The sequence below is a fragment of the Andrena cerasifolii genome, unplaced genomic scaffold (assembly GCF_050908995.1).
Source record: "Andrena cerasifolii isolate SP2316 unplaced genomic scaffold, iyAndCera1_principal scaffold0304, whole genome shotgun sequence".
Classification (NCBI taxonomy): Eukaryota; Metazoa; Arthropoda; class Insecta; order Hymenoptera; family Andrenidae; genus Andrena; species Andrena cerasifolii.
Genome location: NW_027485197.1, coordinates 1 through 15,419, shown reverse-complemented (window position 1 = coordinate 15,419; position 15,419 = coordinate 1). Strand labels below are relative to the sequence as shown.

General features: G+C 23.1%; 1 long non-coding RNA gene across 50 annotated transcripts in view; it reads left to right on the top strand.

Annotated features, from left to right (window-relative positions):
• The window catches only part of LOC143378110 (uncharacterized), a 48,322-nt gene extending 33,051 nt beyond the window's left edge, over nucleotides 1-15,271 (top strand). For 40 of the 50 annotated variants that reach the window (XR_013087571.1, XR_013087564.1, XR_013087566.1 and 37 more), the window contains 10 exons: nucleotides 443-651; nucleotides 947-1,195; nucleotides 1,446-3,386; nucleotides 3,865-5,149; nucleotides 5,472-6,161; nucleotides 6,457-7,404; nucleotides 9,435-10,000; nucleotides 10,323-11,396; nucleotides 12,391-13,068; nucleotides 13,390-15,271. This is a non-coding gene — a long non-coding RNA (uncharacterized LOC143378110). Of the gene's footprint in view, nucleotides 1-442; nucleotides 652-946; nucleotides 1,196-1,445; nucleotides 3,387-3,864; nucleotides 5,150-5,471; nucleotides 6,162-6,456; nucleotides 7,405-9,434; nucleotides 10,001-10,322; nucleotides 11,397-12,274; nucleotides 12,355-12,390; nucleotides 13,069-13,389 lie in introns of all 50 variants that reach the window. The other 10 variants (XR_013087542.1, XR_013087553.1, XR_013087547.1 and 7 more) reach the window with 10 other exon arrangements.
• Nucleotides 15,272-15,419: the final 148 nt, after the last annotated feature.

Sequence of the window (15,419 nt, the reverse complement as noted above, 5' to 3'; positions counted from 1 at the left end):
ATAGAGAAAAATAGGTAAATAAATAGAGAAACAAAACAGGTAAATAAATATAGAAAACAAAAGAGGTAAATAAATAGAGAAAAAATAGGGAAATAAATAGAGAAAAATAGGTAAATTAGGTAGAGAAAAAACAGGTGTATAAATAGAGAAAAATAGGTAAATAAACCAAAGGAAAGAGGTAAATAAAAAATAGGTAAATAAATTAGAGGAAAAAATATGTAACTAAACAGAGCAAAAATAGGTAAATAAATGAGAGAAAAAAATAGGTAAATATACAGAGAAAAACAGGTAAATAAATGGAGAAAACAAAAGAGGTAAATAAATAGAGAAAAATAGGGAAATAAATAGAGAAAAATAGGTAAATTAGGTAGAGAAAAAATAGGTGTATAAATAGAGAAAATAGGTAAATAAACCAAAGGAAAAAAGGTAAATAAAAAAATAGGTATATAAATTAGAGGAAAAAATGGGTAAATAAACAGAGAAAAAATAGGCAAATAAATAGAGAAAAATAGGTAAATTATCTAGAGAAAAATAGGTAAATAAATAGAGAAAGCAAAAGAGGTAAATAAATAGAGAAAAATAGGTAAATAAATACAGAAAAATAGGTAAATTAGGTAGAGAAAAAATAGGTGTATAAATAGAGAAAAATAGGTAAATAAACCAAAGGAAAGAGGTAAATAAAAAAATAGGTAAATAAATTAGAGGAAAAAATATGTAACTAAACAGAGCAAAAATAGGTAAATAAATGAGAGAAAAAAATAGATAAATATATAGAGAAAAACAGGTAAATAAATGGAGAAAACAAAAGAGGTAAATAAATAGAGAAAAAATAGGTAAATAAATAGAGAAAAAAGAGGTAAATAAGTAGAGAAAATAGGTAAATAAATAGATAAAAAATAGGTAAATAAACTAGAGAAAAAATAAGTGTATAAATACAGAAAAATAGCTAAATAAATCAAGGAAAATAAGGTAAATAAAAAAATAGGTAAATAAATTAGAGGAAAAAGTAGGTAACTAAACAGAGCAAAAATAGGTAAATAAATGAGAGAGAAAAATAGGTAAATATATAGAGAAAAACAGGTAAATAAATAGAGAAAACAAAAGAGGTAAATAAATAGAGAAAAATAGGGAAATAAATAGAGAAAAATAGGTAAATTAGGTAGAGAAAAAATAGGTGTATAAATAGAGAAAATAGGTAAATAAACCAAAGGATAAAAGGTGAATAAAAAAATGGGTATATAAATTAGAGGAAAAAATGGGTAAATAAACAGAGAAAAAAGAGGTAAATAAATAGAGAAAAAATAGCTAAATTATCTAGAGAAAAATAGGTAAATAAATAGAGAAAACAAAAGAGGTAAATAAATAGAGAAAAAATAGGTATATAAATACAGAAAAATAGGTAAATTAGGTAGAGAAAAAATAGGTGTATAAATAGAGAAAAATAGGTAAATAAACCAAAGGAAAAAAGGTAAATAAAAAATAGGTATATAAATTAGAGGAAAAAATAGGTAAATAAACAGAGAAAAATAGGTAATGAAGTAGAGAAAAAATAGGTATATAAATACAGAAAAACGAGGTAAATAAACTAGAGAAAAAATAGGTATATAAATAGAGAAAACAAAAGAGGTAAATAAATAGAGAAAAATACGGAAATAAATAGAGAAAAATAGGTAAATTATCTAGAGAAAAAATAGGTGTATAAATATAGATAAATAGCTAAATAAATCAAAGAAAAAAGGTAAATAAAACAATAGGTAAATAAATTAAAGGAAAAATAGGTAAATAAATACAGAAAAAATAGGTAAATAAATAAGAGACAAAATAGGTAAATAACTAGAGAAAAATAGGTGTATAAATAGAGAAAAATAGGTAAATAAACCTAAGGAAAAAAGGTAAATAAAAAATAGGTATATAAATTAGAGGAAAAAATAGGTAAATAAACAGAGAAAAAATAGGTAAATAAATAGAGAAAAATAGGTAAATAAATAGAGAAACAAAAGTGGTAAATAAATAGAGAAAAAAGTAGGTAAATAAATAAAGAAAAATAGGTAAATTAGGTAGAGAAAAAATAGGTGTATAAATAGAGAAAAATAGGTAAATAAACCAAAGGAAAAAAGGTAAATAAAAAAATAGGTATTTAAATTAGAGGGAAAAATAGGTAAATAAACAGAGAAAAATAGTTAATGAAGTAGAGAAAACAAAGTAGGTAAATAAATACAGAAAAAGAGGTAAATAAACTAGAGAAAAAAGAGGTGTATAAATAGAGAAAAATAGCTAATTAAAAAAAATAGGTAAATAAATAGAGGGAAAAAAACGTAAATAAATAGAGAAAACAAAGGAGGTAAATAAATAGAGAAAAAATAGGTAAATAAATAGAGAAAAATAGGTAAATAAACTAGAGAAAAAATAAGTGTATATATACAGAAAAATAGCTAAATAAATCAAGGAAAAAAAGGTAAATAAAAAAATAGGTAAATAAATTAGAGGCAAAAATAGGTAACTAAACAGAGCAAAAATAGGTAAATAAATGACAGGAAAAAATAGGTAAATATATAGAGAAAAAATAGGAAAATAAATAGAGAAAACCAAAGAGGTAAATAAATAGAGAAAAAATAGGGAAATATATAGAGAAAAATAGGTAAATAAATAGAGAAAAAGTAGGTAAATATAATAGAGAAAAAGTAGGTAAATAAACAGAGAAAAAATAGGTAAATTTTCTAGAGAAAAATAGGTAAATAAATAGAGAAAACAAAAGAGGTAAATAAATAGAGAAAAAAGTAGGTAAATACATAAAGAAAAATAGGTAAATTAGGTAGAGAACAAATAGGTGTATAAATAGAGAAAAATAGGTAAATAAACCAAAGGGAAAAAGGTAAATAAAAAAATAGGTATATAAATTAGAGGAAAAAATAGGTAAATAAACAGAGAAAAATAGTTAATGAAGTAGAGAAAACAAAGTAGGTAAATAAATACAGAAAAAAGAGGTAAATAAACTAGAGAAAAAAGAGGTGTATAAATAGAGAAAAATAGCTAATTAAAAAAAATAGGTAAATAAATAGAGGGAAAAAACGTAAATAAATAGAGAAAACAAAGGAGGTAAATAAATAGAGAAAAAATAGGTAAATAAATAGAGAAAAAAGAGGTAAATAAGTAGAGAAAATAGGTAAATAAATAGATAAAAATAGGTAAATAAACTAGAGAAAAAATAAGTGTATATATACAGAAAAATAGCTAAATAAATCAAGGAAAAAAAGGTAAATAAAAAAATAGGTAAATAAATTAGAGGAAAAAATAGGGAAATAAATAGAGAAAAAGTAGGTAAATAAATAAAGAAAAATAGGTAAATTAGGTAGAGAAAAAATAGGTGTATAAATAGAGAAAAATAGGTAAATAAACCAAAGGAAAAAAGGTAAATAAAAAAATAGGTATATAAATTAGAGGAAAAAATAGGTAAATAAACAGAGAAAAATAGTTAATGAAGTAAAGAAAACAAAGTAGGTAAATAAATACAGAAAAAAGAGGTAAATAAGTAGAGAAAATAGGTAAATAAATAGATAAAAAATAAGTAAATAAACTAGAGAAAAAATAAGTGGATAAATACAGAAAAATAGCTAAATAAATCAAGGAAAAAAAGGTAAATAAAAAAATAGGTAAATAAATTAGAGGAAAAAATAGGTAACTAAACAGAGCAAAAATAGGTAAATAAATGAGAGAGAAAAATAGGTAAATATATAGAAAAAAAACAGGAAAATAAATATAGAAAACAAAAGAGGTAAATAAATAGAGAAAAAATAGGGAAATAAATAGAGAAAAATAGGTAAATTAGGTAGAGAAAAAAATAGGTGTATAAATAGAGAAAAATAGGTAAATAAACCAAAGGAAAGAGGTAAATAAAAAAATAGGTAAATAAATTAGAGGAAAAAATATGTAACTAAACAGAGCAAAAATAGGTAAATAAATGAGAGAAAAAAATAGGTAAATATATAGAGAAAAATAGGTAAATAAATAGAGAAACAAAAGAGGTAAATAAATAGAGAAAAAAGTAGGTAAATAAATAAAGAAAAATAGGTAAATTAGGTAGAGAAAAAATAGGTGTATAAATAGAGAAAAATAGGTAAATAAACCAAAGGAAAAAAGGTAAATAAAAATTGGGTATATAAATTAGAGGAAAAAATAGGTAAATAAACAGAGAAAAATAGGTAATGAAGTAGAGAAAACAAAGTAGGTATATAAATACAGAAAAAAGAGGTAAATAAACTAGAGAAAAAATAGGTAAATAAATAGAGAAAACAAAAGAGGTAAATAAATAGAGAAAAATAGGGAAATAAATAGAGAAAAATAGGTAAATTATCTAGAGAAAAAATAGGTGTATAAATATAGATAAATAGCTAAGTAAATCAAAGAAAAAAGGTAAATAAAACAATAGGTAAATAAATTAAAGGAAAAATAGGTAAATAAATAGAGAAAAATAGGTAAATAAATGAGAGACAAAATAGGTAAATAACTGGAGAAAAATAGGTGTATAAATAGAGAAAAATAGGTAAATAAACCAAAGGAAAAAAGGTAAATAAAAAAATAGGTATATAAATTAGAGGAAAAAATAGGTAAATAAACAGAGAAAAATAGTTAATGAAGTAGAGAAAACAAAGTAGGTAAATAAATACAGAAAAAAGAGGTAAATAAGTAGAGAAAATAGGTAAATAAATAGATAAAAAATAGGTAAATAAACTAGAGAAAAAATAAGTGTATAAATACAGAAAAATAGCTAAATAAATCAAGGAAAAAAAGGTAAATAAAAAAATAGGTAAATAAATTAGAGGAAAAAATAGGTAACTAAACAGAGCAAAAATAGGTAAATAAATGAGAGAGAAAAATAGGTAAATATATAGAAAAAAACAGGTAAATAAATATAGAAAACAAAAGAGGTAAATAAATAGAGAAAAAATAGGGAAATAAATAGAGAAAAATAGGTAAATTAGGTAGAGAAAAAATAGGTGTATAAATAGAGAAAAATAGGTAAATAAACCATAGGAAAGAGGTAAATAAAAAAATAGGTAAATAAATTAGAGGAAAAAATATGTAACTAAACAGAGCAAAAATAGGTAAATAAATGAGAGAAAAAAATAGGTAAATATATAGAGAAAAATAGGTAACTAAATAGAGAAACAAAAGAGGTAAATAAATAGAGAAAAAAGTAGGTAAATAAATAAAGAAAAATAGGTAAATTAGGTAGAGAAAAAATAGGTGTATAAATAGAAAAAATTGGTAAATAAACCAAAGGAAGAAAGGTAAATAAAAAAATAGGTATATAAATTAGAGGAAAAAATAGGTAAATAAACAGAGCAAAAATAGGTAAATAAATGAGAGAAAAAAATAGGTAAATATATAGAGAAAAAATTGGAAAATAAATAGAGCAAAAATAGGTAAATAAATGAGAGAAAAAAATAGGTAAATATATAGAGTAAAAAAAGGAAAATAAATAGAGAAAAGCAAAGAGGTAAATAAATAGAGAAAAATAGGGAAATATATAGAGAAAAATAGGTAAATAAATAGAGAAAAAGTAGGTAAATATAATAGAGAAAAAGTAGGTAAATAAACAGAGAAAAAATAGGTAAATTTTCTAGAGAAAAATAGGTAAATAAATAGAGAAAACAAAAGAGGTAAATAAATAGAGAAAAAAGTAGGTAAATAAATAAAGAAAAATAGGTAAATTAGGTAGAGAAAAAACAGGTGTATAAATAGAGAAAAATAGGTAAATAAACCAAAGGAAAAAAGGTAAATAAAAAAATAGGTATATAAATTAGAGGAAAAAATAGGTAAATAAACAGAGCAAAAATAGGTAAATAAATGAGAGAAAAAAATAGGTAAATATATAGAGAAAAACAGGTAAATAAATGGAGAAAACAAAAGAGGTAAATAAATAGAGAAAAATAGGGAAATAAATAGAGAAAAATAGGTAAATTAGGTAGAGAAAAAATAGGTGTATAAATAGAGAAAAATAGGTAAATAATCCAAAGGAAAGAGGTAAATAAAAAAATAGGTAAATAAATTAGAGGAAAAAATATGTAACTAAACAGAGCATAAATAGGTAAATAAATGAGAGAAAAAAATAGGTAAATATATAGAGAAAAACAGGTAAATAAATGGAGAAAACAAAAGAGGTAAATAAATAGAGAAAAAATAGGTAAATAAATAGAGAAAAAAGAGGTAAATAAGTAGAGAAAATAGGTAAATAAATAGATAAAAAATAGGTAAATAAACTAGAGAAAAAATAAGTGTATAAATACAGAAAAATAGCTAAATAAATCAAGGAAAAAAGGTAAATAAAAAAATAGGTAAATAAATTAGAGGAAAAAGTAGGTAACTAAACAGAGCAAAAATAGGTAAATAAATGAGAGAGAAAAATAGGTAAATATATAGAGAAAAACAGGTAAATAAATAGAGAAAACAAAAGAGGTAAATAAATAGAGAAAAATAGGGAAATAAATAGAGAAAAATAGGTAAATTAGGTAGAGAAAAAATAGGTGTATAAATAGAGAAAATAGGTAAATAAACCAAAGGAAAAAAAGTAAATAAAAAAATAGGTATATAAATTAGAGGAAAAAATAGGTAAATAAACAGAGAAAAAAGAGGTAAATAAATAGAGAAAAAATAGGTAAATTATCTAGAGAAAAATAGGTAAATAAATAGAGAAAACAAAAGAGGTAAATAAATAGAGAAAAAATAGGAATATAAATACAGAAAAATAGGTAAATTAGGTAGAGAAAAAATAGGTGTATAAATAGAGAAAAATAGGTAAATAAACCAAAGCAAAAAAGGTAAATAAAAAATAGGTAAATAAATTACAGGAAAGTAGGTAAATAAACAGAGAAAAATAGGTAATGAAGTAGAGAAAACAAAGTAGGTATATAAATACAGAAAAAAGAGGTAAATAAACTAGAGAAAAAATAGGTAAATAAATAGAGAAAACAAAAGAGGTAAATAAATAGAGAAAAATAGGGAAATAAATAGAGAAAAATAGGTAAATTATCTAGAGAAAAAATAGGTGTATAAATATAGATAAATAGCTAAATAAACCAAAGGAAAAAAGGTAAATAAAAAAATAGGTATATAAATTAGAGGAAAAAATAGGTAAATAAACAGAGAAAAATAGTTAATGAAGTAGAGAAAACAAAGTAGGTAAATAAATACAGAAAAAAGAGGTAAATAAGTAGAGAAAATAGGTAAATAAATAGATAAAAAATAGGTAAATAAACTAGAGAAAAAATAAGTGTATAAATACAGAAAAATAGCTAAATAAATCAAGGAAAAAAAGGTAAATAAAAAAATAGGTAAATAAATTAGAGGAAAAAATAGGTAACTAAACAGAGCAAAAATAGGTAAATAAATGAGAGAGAAAAATAGGTAAATATATAGAAAAAACAGGTAAATAAATATAGAAAACAAAAGAGGTAAATAAATAGAGAAAAAATAGGGAAATAAATAGAGAAAAATAGGTAAATTAGGTAGAGAAAAATAGGTGTATAAATAGAGAAAAATAGGTAAATAAACCAAAGGAAAGAGGTAAATAAAAAAATAGGTAAATAAATTAGAGGAAAAAATATGTAACTAAACAGAGCAAAAATAGGTAAATAAATGAGAGAAAAAAATAGGTAAATATATAGAGAAAAATAGGTAAATAAATAGAGAAACAAAAGAGGTAAATAAATAAAGAAAAATAGGTAAATTAGGTAGAGAAAAAATAGGTGTATAAATAGAGAAAAATAGGTAAATAAACCAAAGGAAAAAAGGTAAATAAAAAAATAGGTATATAAATTAGAGGAAAAAATAGGTAAATAAACAGAGCAAAAATAGGTAAATAAATGAGAGAAAAAAATAGGCAAATATATACAGGGTGTCCCACTAAGGAGTGGACAGCGCGATATCTCTTAAAGTATTGTCGATAAAAATATAAAAAAAATAGGGAATTGCATGGTTCGAGGGGGCCCATTTATTAGCGCGAACGAATTTTGTTTTCGATTATTATTTTAAAAGATACGATGGTCAAGTTCGGTTTTTCAAATGGAACTATTTTTTGTGAAGACCTGAGTTGATAGTGCGTTCCAAGACAAATTCAATAAGCTTTAATGTATACACTTTATTTCCACTGGTTTTTAAGATATTGCGCTTGCAAATTTACTGATTTTCACTGCAAGAAACCCCTCTGGAATGGCAAAAACCGGGGGCGGTCTTACTGGCGCCACGGGTGGCACTGCCTGTTGAAATGGATACTTACCTGTCAAAGGTCTACGCCAGAAATGGCAGGCCCAAAGGCTGGACAATTCTTTTCTTTTGACACAATCTGCTCCCTATGGTTGAAATTTAGTCTAGCAACTTTCACTCCTCCTAACCTAACCAATCCAACTTGCATCCCTCCCAAAAGAACCGGCCATCCGAGCGTAGAAGCAAGTGCGAAATAAAAGTAACGATGCGCTTCTCGATACCGCAGATGTACCACCCTAGGTAGCATTTCTGACGGAAAAGAATTGTCCAGCTTTTGGGCCTGCGAACCCTGTCGTAGACCATTGGCAGGTAGGTATCAGTTTCAACAGGCAATGCCACCCGTAGCGCCAGTAAGACCGACCCCGGTCCTTCCTATTCCAGAGGGTTTTCTTCCAGTGAAAATCAGTAATTTTGCAAGCGCAATATCTTAAAAACCAGTGGAAATAAAGTGTATACATTAAAGCTTATTGAATTTGTCTTGGAACGCACTATCAACTCAGGTGTTCAAAAAAAATAGTTCCATTTGAAAAACCGAACTTGACCATCGTATCTTTTAAAATAATAATCGAAAACAAAATTCGTTCGCGCTAATAAATGGGCCCCCTCGAACCATGCAATTCCCTATTTTTTTTATATTTTTATCGACAATACTTTAAGAGATATCGCGCTGTCCACTCCTTAGTGGGACACCCTGTAGAGAAAAAATAGGAAAATAAATAGAGCAAAAATAGGTAAATAAATGAGAGAAAAAAATAGGTAAATATATAGAGAAAAAATAGGAAAATAAATAGAGAAAACCAAAGAGGTAAATAAATAGAGAAAAATAGGGAAATATATAGAGAAAAATAGGTAAATAAATAGAGAAAAAGTAGGTAAATATAATAGAGAAAAAGTAGGTAAATAAACAGAGAAAAAATAGGTAAATTTTCTAGAGAAAAATAGGTAAATAAATAGAGAAAACAAAAGAGGTAAATAAATAGAGAAAAAAGTAGGTAAATAAATAAAGAAAAATAGGTAAATTAGGTAGAGAAAAAACAGGTGTATAAATAGAGAAAAATAGGTAAATAAACCAAAGGAAAAAAGGTAAATAAAAAAATAGGTATATAAATTAGAGGAAAAAATAGGTAAATAAACAGAGCAAAAATAGGTAAATAAATGAGAGAAAAAAATAGGTAAATATATAGAGAAAAACAGGTAAATAAATGGAGAAAACAAAAGAGGTAAATAAATAGAGAAAAATAGGGAAATAAATAGAGAAAAATAGGTAAATTAGGTAGAGAAAAAATAGGTGTATAAATAGAGAAAAATAGGTAAATAAACCAAAGGAAAGAGGTAAATAAAAAAATAGGTAAATAAATTAGAGGAAAAAATATGTAACTAAACAGAGCAAAAATAGGTAAATAAATGAGAGAAAAAAATAGGTAAATATATAGAGAAAAACAGGTAAATAAATGGAGAAAACAAAAGAGGTAAATAAATAGAGAAAAAATAGGTAAATAAATAGAGAAAAAAGAGGTAAATAAGTAGAGAAAATAGGTAAATAAATAGATAAAAAATAGGTAAATAAACTAGAGAAAAAATAAGTGTATAAATACAGAAAAATAGCTAAATAAATCAAGGAAAAAAGGTAAATAAAAAAATAGGTAAATAAATTAGAGGAAAAAATATGTAACTAAACAGAGCAAAAATAGGTAAATAAATGAGAGAAAAAAATAGGTAAATATATAGAGAAAAATAGGTAACTAAATAGAGAAACAAAAGAGGTAAATAAATAGAGAAAAAAGTAGGTAAATAAATAAAGAAAAATAGGTAAATTAGGTAGAGAAAAAATAGGTGTATAAATAGAAAAAATTGGTAAATAAACCAAAGGAAGAAAGGTAAATAAAAAAATAGGTATATAAATTAGAGGAAAAAATAGGTAAATAAACAGAGCAAAAATAGGTAAATAAATGAGAGAAAAAAATAGGTAAATATATAGAGAAAAAATTGGAAAATAAATAGAGCAAAAATAGGTAAATAAATGAGAGAAAAAAATAGGTAAATATATAGAGTAAAAATAGGAAAATAAATAGAGAAAAGCAAAGAGGTAAATAAATAGAGAAAAATAGGGAAATATATAGAGAAAAATAGGTAAATAAATAGAGAAAAAGTAGGTAAATATAATAGAGAAAAAGTAGGTAAATAAACAGAGAAAAAATAGGTAAATTTTCTAGAGAAAAATAGGTAAATAAATAGAGAAAACAAAAGAGGTAAATAAATAGAGAAAAAAGTAGGTAAATAAATAAAGAAAAATAGGTAAATTAGGTAGAGAAAAAACAGGTGTATAAATAGAGAAAAATAGGTAAATAAACCAAAGGAAAAAAGGTAAATAAAAAAATAGGTATATAAATTAGAGGAAAAAATAGGTAAATAAACAGAGCAAAAATAGGTAAATAAATGAGAGAAAAAAATAGGTAAATATATAGAGAAAAACAGGTAAATAAATGGAGAAAACAAAAGAGGTAAATAAATAGAGAAAAATAGGGAAATAAATAGAGAAAAATAGGTAAATTAGGTAGAGAAAAAATAGGTGTATAAATAGAGAAAAATAGGTAAATAAACCAAAGGAAAGAGGTAAATAAAAAAATAGGTAAATAAATTAGAGGAAAAAATATGTAACTAAACAGAGCAAAAATAGGTAAATAAATGAGAGAAAAAAATAGGTAAATATATAGAGAAAAACAGGTAAATAAATGGAGAAAACAAAAGAGGTAAATAAATAGAGAAAAAATAGGTAAATAAATAGAGAAAAAAGAGGTAAATAAGTAGAGAAAATAGGTAAATAAATAGATAAAAAATAGGTAAATAAACTAGAGAAAAAATAAGTGTATAAATACAGAAAAATAGCTAAATAAATCAAGGAAAAAAGGTAAATAAAAAAATAGGTAAATAAATTAGAGGAAAAAGTAGGTAACTAAACAGAGCAAAAATAGGTAAATAAATGAGAGAGAAAAATAGGTAAATATATAGAGAAAAACAGGTAAATAAATAGAGAAAACAAAAGAGGTAAATAAATAGAGAAAAATAGGGAAATAAATAGAGAAAAATAGGTAAATTAGGTAGAGAAAAAATAGGTGTATAAATAGAGAAAATAGGTAAATAAACCAAAGGAAAAAAAGTAAATAAAAAAATAGGTATATAAATTAGAGGAAAAAATAGGTAAATAAACACAGAAAAAAGAGGTAAATAAATAGAGAAAAAATAGGTAAATTATCTAGAGAAAAATAGGTAAATAAATAGAGAAAACAAAAGAGGTAAATAAATAGAGAAAAAATAGGAATATAAATACAGAAAAATAGGTAAATTAGGTAGAGAAAAAATAGGTGTATAAATAGAGAAAAATAGGTAAATAAACCAAAGCAAAAAAGGTAAATAAAAAATAGGTAAATAAATTACAGGAAAGTAGGTAAATAAACAGAGAAAAATAGGTAATGAAGTAGAGAAAACAAAGTAGGTATATAAATACAGAAAAAAGAGGTAAATAAACTAGAGAAAAAATAGGTAAATAAATAGAGAAAACAAAAGAGGTAAATAAATAGAGAAAAATAGGGAAATAAATAGAGAAAAATAGGTAAATTATCTAGAGAAAAAATAGGTGTATAAATATAGATAAATAGCTAAATAAACCAAAGGAAAAAAGGTAAATAAAAAAATAGGTATATAAATTAGAGGAAAAAATAGGTAAATAAACAGAGAAAAATAGTTAATGAAGTAGAGAAAACAAAGTAGGTAAATAAATACAGAAAAAAGAGGTAAATAAGTAGAGAAAATAGGTAAATAAATAGATAAAAAATAGGTAAATAAACTAGAGAAAAAATAAGTGTATAAATACAGAAAAATAGCTAAATAAATCAAGGAAAAAAGGTAAATAAAAAATAGGTAAATAAATTAGAGGAAAAAATAGGTAACTAAACAGAGCAAAAATAGGTAAATAAATGAGAGAGAAAAATAGGTAAATATATAGAAAAAACAGGTAAATAAATATAGAAAACAAAAGAGGTAAATAAATAGAGAAAAAATAGGGAAATAAATAGAGAAAAATAGGTAAATTAGGTAGAGAAAAATAGGTGTATAAATAGAGAAAAATAGGTAAATAAACCAAAGGAAAGAGGTAAATAAAAAAATAGGTAAATAAATTAGAGGAAAAAATATGTAACTAAACAGAGCAAAAATAGGTAAATAAATGAGAGAAAAAAATAGGTAAATATATAGAGAAAAATAGGTAAATAAATAGAGAAACAAAAGAGGTAAATAAATAGAGAAAAAAGTAGGTAAATAAATAAAGAAAAATAGGTAAATTAGGTAGAGAAAAAATAGGTGTATAAATAGAGAAAAATAGGTAAATAAACCAAAGGAAAGAGGTAAATAAAAAAATAGGTAAATAAATTAGAGGAAAAAATATGTAACTAAACAGAGCAAAAATAGGTAAATAAATGAGAGAAAAAAATAGGTAAATATATAGAGAAAAACAGGTAAATAAATGGAGAAAACAAAAGAGGTAAATAAATAGAGAAAAAATAGGTAAATAAATAGAGAAAAAAGAGGTAAATAAGTAGAGAAAATAGGTAAATAAATAGATAAAAAATAGGTAAATAAACTAGAGAAAAAATAAGTGTATAAATACAGAAAAATAGCTAAATAAATCAAGGAAAAAAGGTAAATAAAAAAATAGGTAAATAAATTAGAGGAAAAAATATGTAACTAAACAGAGCAAAAATAGGTAAATAAATGAGAGAAAAAAATAGGTAAATATATAGAGAAAAATAGGTAACTAAATAGAGAAACAAAAGAGGTAAATAAATAGAGAAAAAAGTAGGTAAATAAATAAAGAAAAATAGGTAAATTAGGTAGAGAAAAAATAGGTGTATAAATAGAAAAAATTGGTAAATAAACCAAAGGAAGAAAGGTAAATAAAAAAATAGGTATATAAATTAGAGGAAAAAATAGGTAAATAAACAGAGCAAAAATAGGTAAATAAATGAGAGAAAAAATAGGTAAATATATAGAGAAAAAATTGGAAAATAAATAGAGCAAAAATAGGTAAATAAATGAGAGAAAAAAATAGGTAAATATATAGAGTAAAAATAGGAAAATAAATAGAGAAAAGCAAAGAGGTAAATAAATAGAGAAAAATAGGGAAATATATAGAGAAAAATAGGTAAATAAATAGAGAAAAAGTAGGTAAATATAATAGAGAAAAAGTAGGTAAATAAACAGAGAAAAAATAGGTAAATTTTCTAGAGAAAAATAGGTAAATAAATAGAGAAAACAAAAGAGGTAAATAAATAGAGAAAAAAGTAGGTAAATAAATAAAGAAAAATAGGTAAATTAGGTAGAGAAAAAACAGGTGTATAAATAGAGAAAAATAGGTAAATAAACCAAAGGAAAAAAGGTAAATAAAAAAATAGGTATATAAATTAGAGGAAAAAATAGGTAAATAAACAGAGCAAAAATAGGTAAATAAATGAGAGAAAAAAATAGGTAAATATATAGAGAAAAACAGGTAAATAAATGGAGAAAACAAAAGAGGTAAATAAATAGAGAAAAATAGGGAAATAAATAGAGAAAAATAGGTAAATTAGGTAGAGAAAAAATAGGTGTATAAATAGAGATAAATAGGTAAATAAACCAAAGGAAAGAGGTAAATAAAAAAATAGGTAAATAAATTAGAGGAAAAAATATGTAACTAAACAGAGCAAAAATAGGTAAATAAATGAGAGAAAAAAATAGGTAAATATATAGAGAAAAACAGGTAAATAAATGGAGAAAACAAAAGAGGTAAATAAATAGAGAAAAAATAGGTAAATAAATAGAGAAAAAAGAGGTAAATAAGTAGAGAAAATAGGTAAATAAATAGATAAAAAATAGGTAAATAAACTAGAGAAAAAATAAGTGTATAAATACAGAAAAATAGCTAAATAAATCAAGGAAAAAAGGTAAATAAAAAAATAGGTAAATAAATTAGAGGAAAAAGTAGGTAACTAAACAGAGCAAAAATAGGTAAATAAATGAGAGAGAAAAATAGGTAAATATATAGAGAAAAACAGGTAAATAAATAGAGAAAACAAAAGAGGTAAATAAATAGAGAAAAATAGGGAAATAAATAGAGAAAAATAGGTAAATTAGGTAGAGAAAAAATAGGTGTATAAATAGAGAAAATAGGTAAATAAACCAAAGGAAAAAAAGTAAATAAAAAAATAGGTATATAAATTAGAGGAAAAAATAGGTAAATAAACACAGAAAAAAGAGGTAAATAAATAGAGAAAAAATAGGTAAATTATCTAGAGAAAAATAGGTAAATAAATAGAGAAAACAAAAGAGGTAAATAAATAGAGAAAAAATAGGAATATAAATACAGAAAAATAGGTAAATTAGGTAGAGAAAAAATAGGTGTATAAATAGAGAAAAATAGGTAAATAAACCAAAGCAAAAAAGGTAAATAAAAAATAGGTAAATAAATTACAGGAAAGTAGGTAAATAAACAGAGAAAAATAGGTAATGAAGTAGAGAAAACAAAGTAGGTATATAAATACAGAAAAAAGAGGTAAATAAACTAGAGAAAAAATAGGTAAATAAATAGAGAAAACAAAAGAGGTAAATAAATAGAGAAAAATAGGGAAATAAATAGAGAAAAATAGGTAAATTATCTAGAGAAAAAATAGGTGTATAAATATAGATAAATAGCTAAATAAACCAAAGGAAAAAAGGTAAATAAAAAAATAGGTATATAAATTAGAGGAAAAAATAGGTAAATAAACAGAGAAAAATAGTTAATGAAGTAGAGAAAACAAAGTAGGTAAATAAATACAGAAAAAAGAGGTAAATAAGTAGAGAAAATAGGTAAATAAATAGATAAAAAATAGGTAAATAAACTAGAGAAAAAATAAGTGTATAAATACAGAAAAATAGCTAAATAAATCAAGGAAAAAAAGGTAAATAAAAAAATAGGTAAATAAATTAGAGGAAAAAATAGGTAACTAAACAGAGCAAAAATAGGTAAATAAATGAGAGAGAAAAATAGGTAAATATATAGAAAAAACAGGTAAATAAATATAGAAAACAAAAGAGGTAAATAAATAGAGAAAAAATAGGGAAATAAATAGAGAAAAATAGGTAAA